This window comes from Camelus bactrianus, chromosome 3 (genome assembly GCF_048773025.1).
Source record: "Camelus bactrianus isolate YW-2024 breed Bactrian camel chromosome 3, ASM4877302v1, whole genome shotgun sequence".
Taxonomy (NCBI): Eukaryota; Metazoa; Chordata; class Mammalia; order Artiodactyla; family Camelidae; genus Camelus; species Camelus bactrianus.
Window position 1 is genome coordinate 162,551,111 of NC_133541.1, and position 15,264 is coordinate 162,566,374.

Below are 15,264 nucleotides of genomic sequence, written 5' to 3' on the forward strand. Positions count from 1 at the left end.
TGCAACTGAAAAGAAACTTTGTGTTCCCAACAATCTAGGTGAACGACGGCTTTCACACGCACTTATCTCTCACAACTGAGCAAGTGGAGAGACGTTCGTTCATCTAGCACCAAGGGAACGGGTTGCAGGAGACACTTTTTCTCTGCTTTCTCAGTCTGTTTCCTAGTGCCGGTTTGAAGTTCCGGCAGTTTTCGCTGTAAAATCGAGTTAGAGCTTGTACCTCCCCATATATATGTATGGAATGGAGTTTGCAACTGAAAAGAATCTTTGTGTTCCCAACAACCGAGATGAAGTACGGCTTTCACACACAATTATCTCTCAGAACTGAGCAAGTGGAGAGACGTTCGTTCATCTAGCACCAAGGGAACGGGTTGCAGGAGACACTTTTTCTCTGCTTTCTCAGTCTGTTTCCTAGTGCCGGTTTGAAGTTCCTGCAGTTTACAGTGTAAAACCGAGTTGGAGCTAGTACCTCCCCATATATATGTATGGAATGGAGTTTGCAACTGAAAAGAAACTTTGTGTTCCCAACAAGCTAGTTGAAGGACGGCTTTCATACACACACATCTCTCAGAACTGAGCAAGTGGAGAGACGTTCGTTCATCTAGCACAAAGGGAAGTGTTTGCAGGAGACACTTTTTCTCTGCTTTCTCAGTCTGTTTCCTAGTGCCAGTTTGAAGTTCCTACAGTTTTCACTGTAAAACCGTGTTGGAACTAGTACCTACCCATATATATGTATGGAGTGCAGTTTGCAACTGAAAAGAAACTTTGTGTTCCCAACAACCGAGATGAAGTACGGCTTTCACACACAATTATCTCTCAGAACTGAGCAAGTGGAGAGACGTTCGTTCATCTAGCACCAAGGGAACGGGTTGCAGGGGACACTATTTCTCTGCTTTCTCAGTCTGTTTCCTAGTGCTGGTTTGAAGTTCCTGCAGTTTTCACTGTCAAACCGAGATTGAGCTAGTACCTCCCCATATATATGTATGGAATGGAGTTTGCAACTGAAAAGAAACTTTGTGTTCCCAAAAAGCTAGGTGAAGGACGGCTTTCACACACACTTATCTCTCAGAACTGAGCAAGTGGAGAGACGTTCGTTCATCGAGCACCAAGGGAACGGGTTGCAGGAGACACTTTTTCTCTGCTTTCTCAGTCTGTTTCCTAGTGCCGGTTTGAAGTTCCTGCAGTTTACAGTGTAAAACCGAGTTGGAGCTAGTACCTCCCCATATATATGTATGGAATGGAGTTTGCAACTGAAAAGAAACTTTGTGTTCCCAACAAGCTAGTTGAAGGACGGCTTTCATACACACACATCTCTCAGAACTGAGCAAGTGGAGAGACGTTCGTTCATCTAGCACAAAGGGAAGTGTTTGCAGGAGACACTTTTTCTCTGCTTTCTCAGTCTGTTTCCTAGTGCCGGTTTGAAGTTCCTACAGTTTTCACTGTAAAACCGTGTTGGAACTAGTACCTACCCATATATATGTATGGAGTGCAGTTTGCAACTGAAAAGAAACTTTGTGTTCCCAACAAGCTAGGTGAAGGACGGCTTTCACACACATTTATCTCTCAGAACTGAGCAAGTGGAGAGACATTCGTTCACCTAGCACCAAGGGAACGGGTTGCAGGACACACTTTTTCTCTGCTTTCTCAGTCTGTTTCCTAGTGCCGGTTTGAAGTTCCTGCAGTTTTTACTGTAAAATCGAGTTGGAGCTAGTTCCTCCCCATGTATATGTATGGAGTGGAGTTTGCAACTGAAAAGAAACTTTGTGTTCCCAACAAGCTAGGTGAACGACGGCTTTCACACGCACTTATCTCTCAGAACTGAGCAAGGGGAGAGACGTTCGTTCATCTAGCACCAAGGGAACGGGTTGCAGGAGACACTTTTTCTCTGCTTTCTCAGTCTGTTTCCTAGTGCCGGTTTGAAGTTCCTGCATTTTTCACTGTAAAACAGAGTTGGAGCTAGTACCTCCCCATATATATGTATGGAATGGAGTTTGCAACTGAAAAGAAACTTGTGTTCCCAACAAGCCAGGTGAAGGACGGCTTTCACACACACTTATCTCTCAGAAATGAGCAAGTGGAGAGACGTTCGTTCATCTAGCACCAAGGGAACGGGTTGCAGGAGACACTTTTTCTCTGCTTTCTCAGTCTGTGTCCTAGTGCCGGTTTGAAGTTCCTGCAGTTTTCACTGTAAAACCGAGTTGGAGCTAGTTCCTCCCCATGTATATGTATGGAGTGGAGTTTGCAACTGAAAAGAAACTTTGTGTTCCCAACAAGCTAGGTGAACGACGGCTTTCACACACACATATCTCTCAGAACTGAGCAAGTGGAGAGACGTTCGTTCATCTAGCACCAAGGGAACGGGTTGCAGGAGACACTTTTTCTCTGCTTTCTCAGTCTGTTTCCTAGTGCCGGTTTGAAGTTCCTGCAGTTTTCACTGTAAAATCGATTTGGAACTTGTACCTCCCCATATATATGAAAGGAGTGGAGTTTGCAACTGAAAAGAAACTTTGTGTTCCCAACAAGCTAGGTGAAGAAAGGCTTTCACACACACTTATCTCTCAGAACTGAGCAAGTGGTGAGACGTTCGTTCATCTAGCACAAAGGGAACGGGTTGCAGGACACACTTTTTCTCTGCTTTCTCAGTCTGTGTCCTAGTGCCGGTTGGAAGTTCCTGCAGTTTTCAGTGTAAAACCGTGTTGGAACTAGTACCTCCCCATATATATGTATGGAATGGAGTTTGCAACTGAAAAGAAACTTTGTGTTCCCAACAAGCTAGGTGAAGGATGGCTTCCACACAGACTTATATCTCAGAACTGAGCAAGTGGAGAGACGTTCGTTCATCTAGCACCAAGGGAACGGTTTGCAGGAGACACTTTTTCTCTGCTTTCTCAGTCTGTTTCCTAGTGCCGGTTTGAAGTTCCTGCAGTTTTCACTGTAAAATCGAGTTGGAGCTAGTTCCTCCCCATGTATATGTATGGAGTGGAGTTTGCAACTGAAAAGAAACTTTGTGTTCCCAACAAGCTTGGTGAACGACGGCTTTCACACGCACTTATCTCTCACAACTGAGCAAGTGGAGAGACGTTCGTTCATCTAGCACCAAGGGAACGGGTTGCCGGAGACACTTTTTCTCTGCTTTCTCAGTCTGTTTCCTAGTGCCGGTTTGAAGTTCCTGCAGTTTACAGTGTAAAACCGAGTTGGAGCTAGTACCTCCCCATATATATGTATGGAATGGAGTTTGCAACTGAAAAGAAACTTTGTGTTCCCAACAAGCTAGTTGAAGGACGGCTTTCATACACACACATCTCTCAGAACTGAGCAAGTGGAGAGACGTTCGTTAATCTAGCAACAAGGGAACGGGTTGCAGGAGACACTTTTTCTCTGCTTTCTCAGTCTGTTTCCTAGTGCCGGTTTGAAGTTCCTGCAGTTTTCACTGTAAATCGAGTTGGAGCTAGTACCTCCCCATATATATGTATGGAATGGAGTTTGCAACTGAAAAGAAACTTTGTGTTCCCAACAAGCCAGGTGAAGGATGGCTTTCACACAAACTTATCTCTCAGAACTGAGCAAGTGGAGAGACGTTCGTTCATCTAGCACCAAGGGAACGGGTTGCAGGAGACACTTTTTCTCTGTTTTCTCAGTCTGTTTCCTAGTGCCGGTTTGAAGTTCCTGCAGTTTTCAGTGTAAAACCGTGTTGGAACTAGTACCTCCCCATATATATGTATGGAATGGAGTTTGCAACTGAAAAGAAACTTTGTGTTCCCAACAAGCCAGGTGAAGGATGGCTTCCACACAGACTTATATCTCAGAACTGAGCAAGTGGAGAGACGTTCGTTCATCTAGCACAAAGGGAACGGGTTGCAGGACACACTTTTTCTCTCCTTTCTCAGTCTGTGTCCTAGTGCCGGTTTGAAGTTCCTGCAGTTTTCACTGTAAAAACGAGTTGGAGCTAGGACTTACCCATATATATGTAAGGAATGGAGTTTGCAACTGAAAAGAATCTTTGTGTTCCCAACAAGCTAGGTGAAGGACGGCTTTCACACACACTTATCTCTCAGAACTGAGCAAGTGGAGAGACGTTCGTTCATCTAGCACCAAGGGAACGGGTTGCAGGAGACACTTTTTCTCTGCTTTCTCAGTCTGTTTCCTAGTGCCGGTTTGAATTTCCTGCAGTTTTCACGGTAAAATCGATTTGGAACTTGTACCTCCCCATATATATGAAAGGAGTGGAGTTTGCAACTGAAAAGAAACTTTGTGTTCCCAACAAGCTAGGTGAACGACGGCTTTCACACCCACTTATCTCTCACAACTGAGCAAGTGGAGAGACGTTCGTTCATCTAGCACCAAGGGAACGGGTTGCAGGAGACACTTTTTCTCTGCTTTCTCAGTCTGTTTCCTAGTGCCGGTTTGAAGTTCCGGCAGTTTTCGCTGTAAAATCGAGTTAGAGCTTGTACCTCCCCATATATATGTATGGAATGGAGTTTGCAACTGAAAAGAATCTTTGTGTTCCCAACAACCTAGATGAAGTACGGCTTTCACACACAATTATCTCTCAGAACTGAGCAAGTGGAGAGACGTTCGTTCATCTAGCACCAAGGGAACGGGTTGCAGGAGACACTATTTCTCTGCTTTCTCAGTCTGTTTCCTAGTGCTGGTTTGAAGTTCCTGCAGTTTTCACTGTCAAACCGAGATTGAGCTAGTACCTCCCCATATATATGTATGGAATGGAGTTTGCAACTGAAAAGAAACTTTGTGTTCCCAAAAAGCTAGGTGAAGGACGGCTTTCACACACACTTATCTCTCAGAACTGAGCAAGTGGAGAGACGTTCGTTCATCGAGCACCAAGGGAACGGGTTGCAGGAGACACTTTTTCTCTGCTTTCTCAGTCTGTTTCCTAGTGCCGGTTTGAAGTTCCTGCAGTTTACAGTGTAAAACCGAGTTGGAGCTAGTACCTCCCCATATATATGTATGGAATGGAGTTTGCAACTGAAAAGAAACTTTGTGTTCCCAACAAGCTAGTTGAAGGACGGCTTTCATACACACACATCTCTCAGAACTGAGCAAGTGGAGAGACGTTCGTTCATCTAGCACAAAGGGAAGTGTTTGCAGGAGACACTTTTTCTCTGCTTTCTCAGTCTGTTTCCTAGTGCCGGTTTGAAGTTCCTACAGTTTTCACTGTAAAACCGTGTTGGAACTAGTACCTACCCATATATATGTATGGAGTGGAGTTTGCAACTGAAAAGAAACTTTGTGTTCCCAACAAGCTAGTTGAAGGACGGCTTTCACACACACTTATCTCTCAGAACTGAGCAAATGGAGAGACGTTCGTTCATCTAGCACCAAGGGAACGGGTTGCAGGAGACACTTTTTCTCTGCTTTCTCAGTCTGTTTCCTAGTGCCGGTTTGAAGTTCCTGCAGTTTTCACTGTAAAATCGAGTTGGAGCTAGTTCCTCCCCATGTATATGTATGGAGTGGAGTTTGCAACTGAAAAGAAACTTTGTGTTCCCAACAAGCTAGGTGAACGACGGCTTTCACACGCACTTATCTCTCAGAACTGAGCAAGTGGAGAGACGTTCGTTCATCTAGCACCAAGGGAACGGGTTGCAGGAGACACTTTTTCTCTGCTTTCTCAGTCTGTTTCCTAGTGCCGGTTTGAAGTTCCTGCATTTTTCACTGTAAAACAGAGTTGGAGCTAGTACCTCCCCATATATATGTATGGAATGGAGTTTGCAACTGAAAAGAAACTTGTGTTCCCAACAAGCCAGGTGAAGGACGGCTTTCACACACACTTATCTCTCAGAAATGAGCAAGTGGAGAGACGTTCGTTCATCTAGCACCAAGGGAACGGGTTGCAGGAGACACTTTTTCTCTGCTTTCTCAGTCTGTGTCCTAGTGCCGGTTTGAAGTTCCTGCAGTTTTCACTGTAAAACCGAGTTGGAGCTAGTTCCTCCCCATGTATATGTATGGAGTGGAGTTTGCAACTGAAAAGAAACTTTGTGTTCCCAACAAGCTAGGTGAACGACGGCTTTCACACACACATATCTCTCAGAACTGAGCAAGTGGAGAGACGTTCGTTCATCTAGCACCAAGGGAACGGGTTGCAGGAGACACTTTTTCTCTGCTTTCTCAGTCTGTTTCCTAGTGCCGGTTTGAAGTTCCGGCAGTTTTCGCTGTAAAATCGAGTTAGAGCTTGTACCTCCCCATATATATGTATGGAATGGAGTTTGCAACTGAAAAGAATCTTTGTGTTCCCAACAACCTAGATGAAGTACGGCTTTCACACACAATTATCTCTCAGAACTGAGCAAGTGGAGAGACGTTCGTTCATCTAGCACCAAGGGAACGGGTTGCAGGAGACACTTTTTCTCTGCTTTCTCAGTCTGTTTCCTAGTGCTGGTTTGAAGTTCCTGCAGTTTTCACTGTCAAACCGAGATTGAGCTAGTACCTCCCCATATATATGTATGGAATGGAGTTTGCAAGTGAAAAGAAACTTTGTGTTCCCAAAAAGCTAGGTGAAGGACGGCTTTCACACACACTTATCTCTCAGAACTGAGCAAGTGGAGAGACGTTCGTTCATCTAGCAACAAGGGAACGGGTTGCAGGAGACACTTTTTCTCTGCTTTCTCAGTCTGTTTCCTAGTGCCGGTTTGAAGTTCCTGCAGTTTACAGTGTAAAACCGAGTTGGAGCTAGTACCTCCCCATATATATGTATGGAATGGAGTTTGCAACTGAAAAGAAACTTTGTGTTCCCAACAAGCTAGTTGAAGGACGGCTTTCATACACACACATCTCTCAGAACTGAGCAAGTGGAGAGACGTTCGTTCATCTAGCACAAAGGGAAGTGTTTGCAGGAGACACTTTTTCTCTGCTTTCTCAGTCTGTTTCCTAGTGCCGGTTTGAAGTTCCTACAGTTTTCACTGTAAAACCGTGTTGGAACTAGTACCTACCCATATATATGTATGGAGTGGAGTTTGCAACTGAAAAGAAACTTTGTGTTCCCAACAAGCTAGTTGAAGGACGGCTTTCACACACACTTATCTCTCAGAACTGAGCAAATGGAGAGACGTTCGTTCATCTAGCACAAAGGGAACGGGTTGCAGGAGACACTTTTTCTCTGTTTTCTCAGTCTGTTTCCTAGTGCCGGTTTGAAGTTCATGCAGTTTTCACTGTAAAATCGATTTGGAACTTGTACCTCCCCATATATATGAAAGGAGTGGAGTTTGCAACTGAAAAGAAACTTTGTGTTCCCAACAAGCTAGGTGAAGAAAGGCTTTCACACACACTTATCTCTCAGAACTGAGCAAGTGGAGAGACGTTCGTTCATCTAGCACAAAGGGAACGGGTTGCAGGACACACTTTTTCTCTGCTTTCTCAGTCTGTGTCCTAGTGCCGGTTTGAAGTTCCTGCAGTTTTCAGTGTAAAACCGTGTTGGAACTAGTACCTCCCCATATATATGTATGGAATGGAGTTTGCAACTGAAAAGAAACTTTGTGTTCCCAACAAGCTAGGTGAAGGATGGCTTCCACACAGACTTATATCTCAGAACTGAGCAAGTGGAGAGACGTTCGTTCATCTAGCACCAAGGGAACGGGTTGCAGGAGACACTTTTTCTCTGCTTTCTCAGTCTGTTTCCTAGTGCCGGTTTGAAGTTCCTGCAGTTTTCACTGTAAAATCGAGTTGGAGCTAGTTCCTCCCCATGTATATGTATGGAGGGGAGTTTGCAACTGAAAAGAAACTTTGTGTTCCCAACAAGCTTGGTGAACGACGGCTTTCACACGCACTTATCTCTCTCAACTGAGCAAGTGGAGAGACGTTCGTTCATCTAGCACCAAGGGAACGGGTTGCAGGAGACACTTTTTCTCTGCTTTCTCAGTCTGTTTCCTAGTGCCGGTTTGAAGTTCCTGCAGTTTACAGTGTAAAACCGAGTTGGAGCTAGTACCTCCCCATATATATGTATGGAATGGAGTTTGCAACTGAAAAGAAACTTTGTGTTCCCAACAAGCTAGTTGAAGGACGGCTTTCATACACACACATCTCTCAGAACTGAGCAAGTGGAGAGACGTTCGTTCATCTAGCACCAAGGGAACGGGTTGCAGGAGACACTTTTTCTCTGCTTTCTCAGTCTGTTTCCTAGTGCCGGTTTGAAGTTCCTGCAGTTTTCACTGTAAAACCGAGTTGGAGCTAGTACCTCCCCATATATATGTATGGAATGGAGTTTGCAACTGAAAAGAAACTTGTGTTCCCAACAAGCCAGGTGAAGGACGGCTTTCACACACACTTATCTCTCAGAAATGAGCAAGTGGAGAGACGTTCGTTCATCTAGCACCAAGGGAACGGGTTGCAGGAGACACTTTTTCTCTGCTTTCTCAGTCTGTGTCCTAGTGCCGGTTTGAAGTTCCTGCAGTTTTCACTGTAAAACCGAGTTGGAGCTAGTTCCTCCCCATGTATATGTATGGAGTGGAGTTTGCAACTGAAAAGAAACTTTGTGTTCCCAACAAGCTAGGTGAACGACGGCTTTCACACACACATATCTCTCAGAACTGAGCAAGTGGAGAGACGTTCGTTCATCTAGCACAAAGGGAAGTGTTTGCAGGAGACACTTTTTCTCTGCTTTCTCAGTCTGTTTCCTAGTGCCGGTTTGAAGTTCCTACAGTTTTCACTGTAAAACCGTGTTGGAACTAGTACCTACCCATATATATGTATGGAGTGGAGTTTGCAACTGAAAAGAAACTTTGTGTTCCCAACAAGCTAGTTGAAGGACGGCTTTCACACACACTTATCTCTCAGAACTGAGCAAATGGAGAGACGTTCGTTCATCTAGCACCAAGGGAACGGGTTGCAGGAGACACTTTTTCTCTGCTTTCTCAGTCTGTTTCCTAGTGCCGGTTTGAAGTTCCTGCAGTTTTCACTGTAAAATCGAGTTGGAGCTAGTTCCTCCCCATGTATATGTATGGAGTGGAGTTTGCAACTGAAAAGAAACTTTGTGTTCCCAACAAGCTAGGTGAACGACGGCTTTCACACGCACTTATCTCTCAGAACTGAGCAAGTGGAGACACGTTCGTTCATCTAGCACCAAGGGAACGGGTTGCAGGAGACACTTTTTCTCTGCTTTCTCAGTCTGTTTCCTAGTGCCGGTTTGAAGTTCCTGCATTTTTCACTGTAAAACAGAGTTGGAGCTAGTACCTCCCCATATATATGTATGGAATGGAGTTTGCAACTGAAAAGAAACTTGTGTTCCCAACAAGCCAGGTGAAGGACGGCTTTCACACACACTTATCTCTCAGAAATGAGCAAGTGGAGAGACGTTCGTTCATCTAGCACCAAGGGAACGGGTTGCAGGAGACACTTTTTCTCTGCTTTCTCAGTCTGTGTCCTAGTGCCGGTTTGAAGTTCCTGCAGTTTTCACTGTAAAACCGAGTTGGAGCTAGTTCCTCCCCATGTATATGTATGGAGTGGAGTTTGCAACTGAAAAGAAACTTTGTGTTCCCAACAAGCTAGGTGAACGACGGCTTTCACACACACTTATCTCTCAGAACTGAGCAAGTGGAGAGACGTTCGTTCATCTAGCACCAAGGGAACGGGTTGCAGGAGACACTATTTCTCTGCTTTCTCAGTCTGTTTCCTAGTGCCGGTTTGAAGTTCCGGCAGTTTTCGCTGTAAAATCGAGTTAGAGCTTGTACCTCCCCATATATATGTATGGAATGGAGTTTGCAACTGAAAAGAATCTTTGTGTTCCCAACAACCTAGATGAAGTACGGCTTTCACACACAATTATCTCTCAGAACTGAGCAAGTGGAGAGACGTTCGTTCATCTAGCACCAAGGGAACGGGTTGCAGGAGACACTTTTTCTCTGCTTTCTCAGTCTGTTTCCTAGTGCTGGTTTGAAGTTCCTGCAGTTTTCACTGTCAAACCGAGATTGAGCTAGTACCTCCCCATATATATGTATGGAATGGAGTTTGCAAGTGAAAAGAAACTTTGTGTTCCCAAAAAGCTAGGTGAAGGACGGCTTTCACACACACTTATCTCTCAGAACTGAGCAAGTGGAGAGACGTTCGTTCATCTAGCAACAAGGGAACGGGTTGCAGGAGACACTTTTTCTCTGCTTTCTCAGTCTGTTTCCTAGTGCCGGTTTGAAGTTCCTGCAGTTTACAGTGTAAAACCGAGTTGGAGCTAGTACCTCCCCATATATATGTATGGAATGGAGTTTGCAACTGAAAAGAAACTTTGTGTTCCCAACAAGCTAGTTGAAGGACGGCTTTCATACACACACATCTCTCAGAACTGAGCAAGTGGAGAGACGTTCGTTCATCTAGCACAAAGGGAAGTGTTTGCAGGAGACACTTTTTCTCTGCTTTCTCAGTCTGTTTCCTAGTGCCGGTTTGAAGTTCCTACAGTTTTCACTGTAAAACCGTGTTGGAACTAGTACCTACCCATATATATGTATGGAGTGGAGTTTGCAACTGAAAAGAAACTTTGTGTTCCCAACAAGCTAGTTGAAGGACGGCTTTCACACACACTTATCTCTCAGAACTGAGCAAATGGAGAGACGTTCGTTCATCTAGCACAAAGGGAACGGGTTGCAGGAGACACTTTTTCTCTGTTTTCTCAGTCTGTTTCCTAGTGCCGGTTTGAAGTTCCTGCAGTTTTCACTGTAAAATCGATTTGGAAATTGTACCTCCCCATATATATATGAAAGGAGTGGAGTTTGCAACTGAAAAGAAACTTTGTGTTCCCAACAAGCTAGGTGAAGAAAGGCTTTCACACACACTTATCTCTCAGAACTGAGCAAGTGGAGAGACGTTCGTTCATCTAGCACAAAGGGAACGGGTTGCAGGACACACTTTTTCTCTGCTTTCTCAGTCTGTGTCCTAGTGCCGGTTTGAAGTTCCTGCAGTTTTCAGTGTAAAACCGTGTTGGAACTAGTACCTCCCCATATATATGTATGGAATGGAGTTTGCAACTGAAAAGAAACTTTGTGTTCCCAACAAGCTAGGTGAAGGATGGCTTCCACACAGACTTATATCTCAGAACTGAGCAAGTGGAGAGACGTTCGTTCATCTAGCACCAAGGGAACGGGTTGCAGGAGACACTTTTTCTCTGCTTTCTCAGTCTGTTTCCTAGTGCCGGTTTGAAGTTCCTGCAGTTTTCACTGTAAAATCGAGTTGGAGCTAGTTCCTCCCCATGTATATGTATGGAGGGGAGTTTGCAACTGAAAAGAAACTTTGTGTTCCCAACAAGCTTGGTGAACGACGGCTTTCACACGCACTTATCTCTCTCAACTGAGCAAGTGGAGAGACGTTCGTTCATCTAGCACCAAGGGAACGGGTTGCAGGAGACACTTTTTCTCTGCTTTCTCAGTCTGTTTCCTAGTGCCGGTTTGAAGTTCCTGCAGTTTACAGTGTAAAACCGAGTTGGAGCTAGTACCTCCCCATATATATGTATGGAATGGAGTTTGCAACTGAAAAGAAACTTTGTGTTCCCAACAAGCTAGTTGAAGGACGGCTTTCATACACACACATCTCTCAGAACTGAGCAAGTGGAGAGACGTTCGTTCATCTAGCACCAAGGGAACGGGTTGCAGGAGACACTTTTTCTCTGCTTTCTCAGTCTGTTTCCTAGTGCCGGTTTGAAGTTCCTGCAGTTTTCACTGTAAAACCGAGTTGGAGCTAGTACCTCCCCATATATATGTATGGAATGGAGTTTGCAACTGAAAAGAAACTTGTGTTCCCAACAAGCCAGGTGAAGGACGGCTTTCACACACACTTATCTCTCAGAAATGAGCAAGTGGAGAGACGTTCGTTCATCTAGCACCAAGGGAACGGGTTGCAGGAGACACTTTTTCTCTGCTTTCTCAGTCTGTGTCCTAGTGCCGGTTTGAAGTTCCTGCAGTTTTCACTGTAAAACCGAGTTGGAGCTAGTTCCTCCCCATGTATATGTATGGAGTGGAGTTTGCAACTGAAAAGAAACTTTGTGTTCCCAACAAGCTAGGTGAACGACGGCTTTCACACACACTTATCTCTCAGAACTGAGCAAGTGGAGAGACGTTCGTTCATCTAGCACCAAGGGAACGGGTTGCAGGAGACACTTTTTCTCTGCTTTCTCAGTCTGTTTCCTAGTGCCGGTTTGAAGTTCCGGCAGTTTTCGCTGTAAAATCGAGTTAGAGCTTGTACCTCCCCATATATATGTATGGAATGGAGTTTGCAACTGAAAAGAATCTTTGTGTTCCCAACAACCTAGATGAAGTACGGCTTTCACACACAATTATCTCTCAGATATGAGCAAGTGGAGAGACGTTCGTTCATCTAGCACCAAGGGAACGGGTTGCAGGAGACACTTTTTCTCTGCTTTCTCAGTCTGTTTCCTAGTGCTGGTTTGAAGTTCCTGCAGTTTTCACTGTCAAACCGAGATTGAGCTTGTACCTCCCCATATATATGTATGGAATGGAGTTTGCAACTGAAAAGAAACTTTGTGTTCCCAAAAAGCTAGGTGAAGGACGGCTTTCACACACACTTATCTCTCAGAACTGAGCAAGTGGAGAGACGTTCGTTCATCTAGCAACAAGGGAACGGGTTGCAGGAGACACTTTTTCTCTGCTTTCTCAGTCTGTTTCCTAGTGCCGGTTTGAAGTTCCTGCAGTTTACAGTGTAAAACCGAGTTGGAGCAAGTACCTCCCCATATATATGTATGGAATGGAGTTTGCAACTGAAAAGAAACTTTGTGTTCCCAACAAGCTAGTTGAAGGACGGCTTTCATACACACACATCTCTCAGAACTGAGCAAGTGGAGAGACGTTCTTTCATCTAGCACAAAGGAAGTGTTTGCAGGAGACACTTTTTCTCTGCTTTCTCAGTCTGTTTCCTAGTGCCGGTTTGAAGTTCCTACAGTTTTCACTGTAAAACCGTGTTGGAACTAGTACCTACCCATATATATGTATGGAGTGGAGTTTGCAACTGAAAAGAAACTTTGTGTTCCCAACAAGCTAGTTGAAGGACGGCTTTCACACACACTTATCTCTCAGAACTGAGCAAATGGAGAGACGTTCGTTCATCTAGCACCAAGGGAACGGGTTGCAGGACACACTTTTTCTCTGCTTTCTCAGTCTGTGTCCTAGTGCCGGTTGGAAGTTCCTGCAGTTTTCAGTGTAAAATCGATTTGGAACTTGTACCTCCCCATATATATGAAAGGAGTGGAGTTTGCAACTGAAAAGAAACTTTGTGTTCCCAACAAGCTAGGAGAAGAAAGGCTTTCACACACACTTATCTCTCAGAACTGAGCAAGTGGTGAGACGTTCGTTCATCTAGCACAAAGGGAACGGGTTGCAGGAGACACTTTTTCTCTGCTTTCTCAGTCTGTGTCCTAGTGCCGGTTTGAAGTTCCTGCAGTTTACAGTGTAAAACCGAGTTGGAGCAAGTACCTCCCCATATATATGTATGGAATGGAGTTTGCAACTGAAAAGAAACTTTGTGTTCCCAACAAGCTAGTTGAAGGACGGCTTTCATACACACACATCTCTCAGAACTGAGCAAGTGGAGAGACGTTCTTTCATCTAGCACAAAGGAAGTGTTTGCAGGAGACACTTTTTCTCTGCTTTCTCAGTCTGTTTCCTAGTGCCGGTTTGAAGTTCCTACAGTTTTCACTGTAAAACCGTGTTGGAACTAGTACCTACCCATATATATGTATGGAGTGGAGTTTGCAACTGAAAAGAAACTTTGTGTTCCCAACAAGCTAGTTGAAGGACGGCTTTCACACACACTTATCTCTCAGAACTGAGCAAATGGAGAGACGTTCGTTCATCTAGCACCAAGGGAACGGGTTGCAGGACACACTTTTTCTCTGCTTTCTCAGTCTGTGTCCTAGTGCCGGTTGGAAGTTCCTGCAGTTTTCAGTGTAAAATCGATTTGGAACTTGTACCTCCCCATATATATGAAAGGAGTGGAGTTTGCAACTGAAAAGAAACTTTGTGTTCCCAACAAGCTAGGAGAAGAAAGGCTTTCACACACACTTATCTCTCAGAACTGAGCAAGTGGTGAGACGTTCGTTCATCTAGCACAAAGGGAACGGGTTGCAGGACACACTTTTTCTCTGCTTTCTCAGTCTGTGTCCTAGTGCCGGTTGGAAGTTCCTGCAGTTTTCAGTGTAAAACCGTGTTGGAACTAGTACCTCCCCATATATATGTATGGAATGGAGTTTGCAACTGAAAAGAAACTTTGTGTTCCCAACAAGCTAGGTGAAGGATGGCTTCCACACAGACTTATATCTCAGAACTGAGCAAGTGGAGAGACGTTCGTTCATCTAGCACCAAGGGAACGGTTTGCAGGAGACACTTTTTCTCTGCTTTCTCAGTCTGTTTCCTAGTGCCGGTTTGAAGTTCCTGCAGTTTTCACTGTAAAATCGAGTTGGAGCTAGTTCCTCCCCATGTATATGTATGGAGTGGAGTTTGCAACTGAAAAGAAACTTTGTGTTCCCAACAAGCTTGGTGAACGACGGCTTTCACACGCACTTATCTCTCACAACTGAGCAAGTGGAGAGACGTTCGTTCATCTAGCACCAAGGGAACGGGTTGCAGGAGACACTTTTTCTCTGCTTTCTCAGTCTGTTTCCTAGTGCCGGTTTGAAGTTCCTGCAGTTTACAGTGTAAAACCGAGTTGGAGCTAGTACCTCCCCATATATATGTATGGAATGGAGTTTGCAACTGAAAAGAAACTTTGTGTTCCCAACAAGCTAGTTGAAGGACGGCTTTCATACACACACATCTCTCAGAACTGAGCAAGTGGAGAGACGTTCGTTCATCTAGCACCAAGGGAACGGGTTGCAGGAGACACTTTTTCTCTGCTTTCTCAGTCTGTTTCCTAGTGCCGGTTTGAAGTTCCTGCAGTTTTCACTGTAAATCGAGTTGGAGCTAGTACCTCCCCATATATATGTATGGAATGGAGTTTGCAACTGAAAAGAAACTTTGTGTTCCCAACAAGCCAGGTGAAGGATGGCTTTCACACAAACTTATCTCTCAGAACTGAGCAAGTGGAGAGACGTTCGTTCATCTAGCACCAAGGGAACGGGTTGCAGGAGACACTTTTTCTCTGCTTTCTCAGTCTGTTTCCTAGTGCCGGTTTGAAGTTCCTGCAGTTTTCAGTGTAAAACCGTGTTGGAACTAGTACCTCCCCATATATATGTATGGAATGAAGTTTGCAACTGAAAAGAAACTTTGTGTTCCCAACAAGCTAGGTGAAGGATGGCTTCCACACAGACTTATATCTCAGAACTGAGCA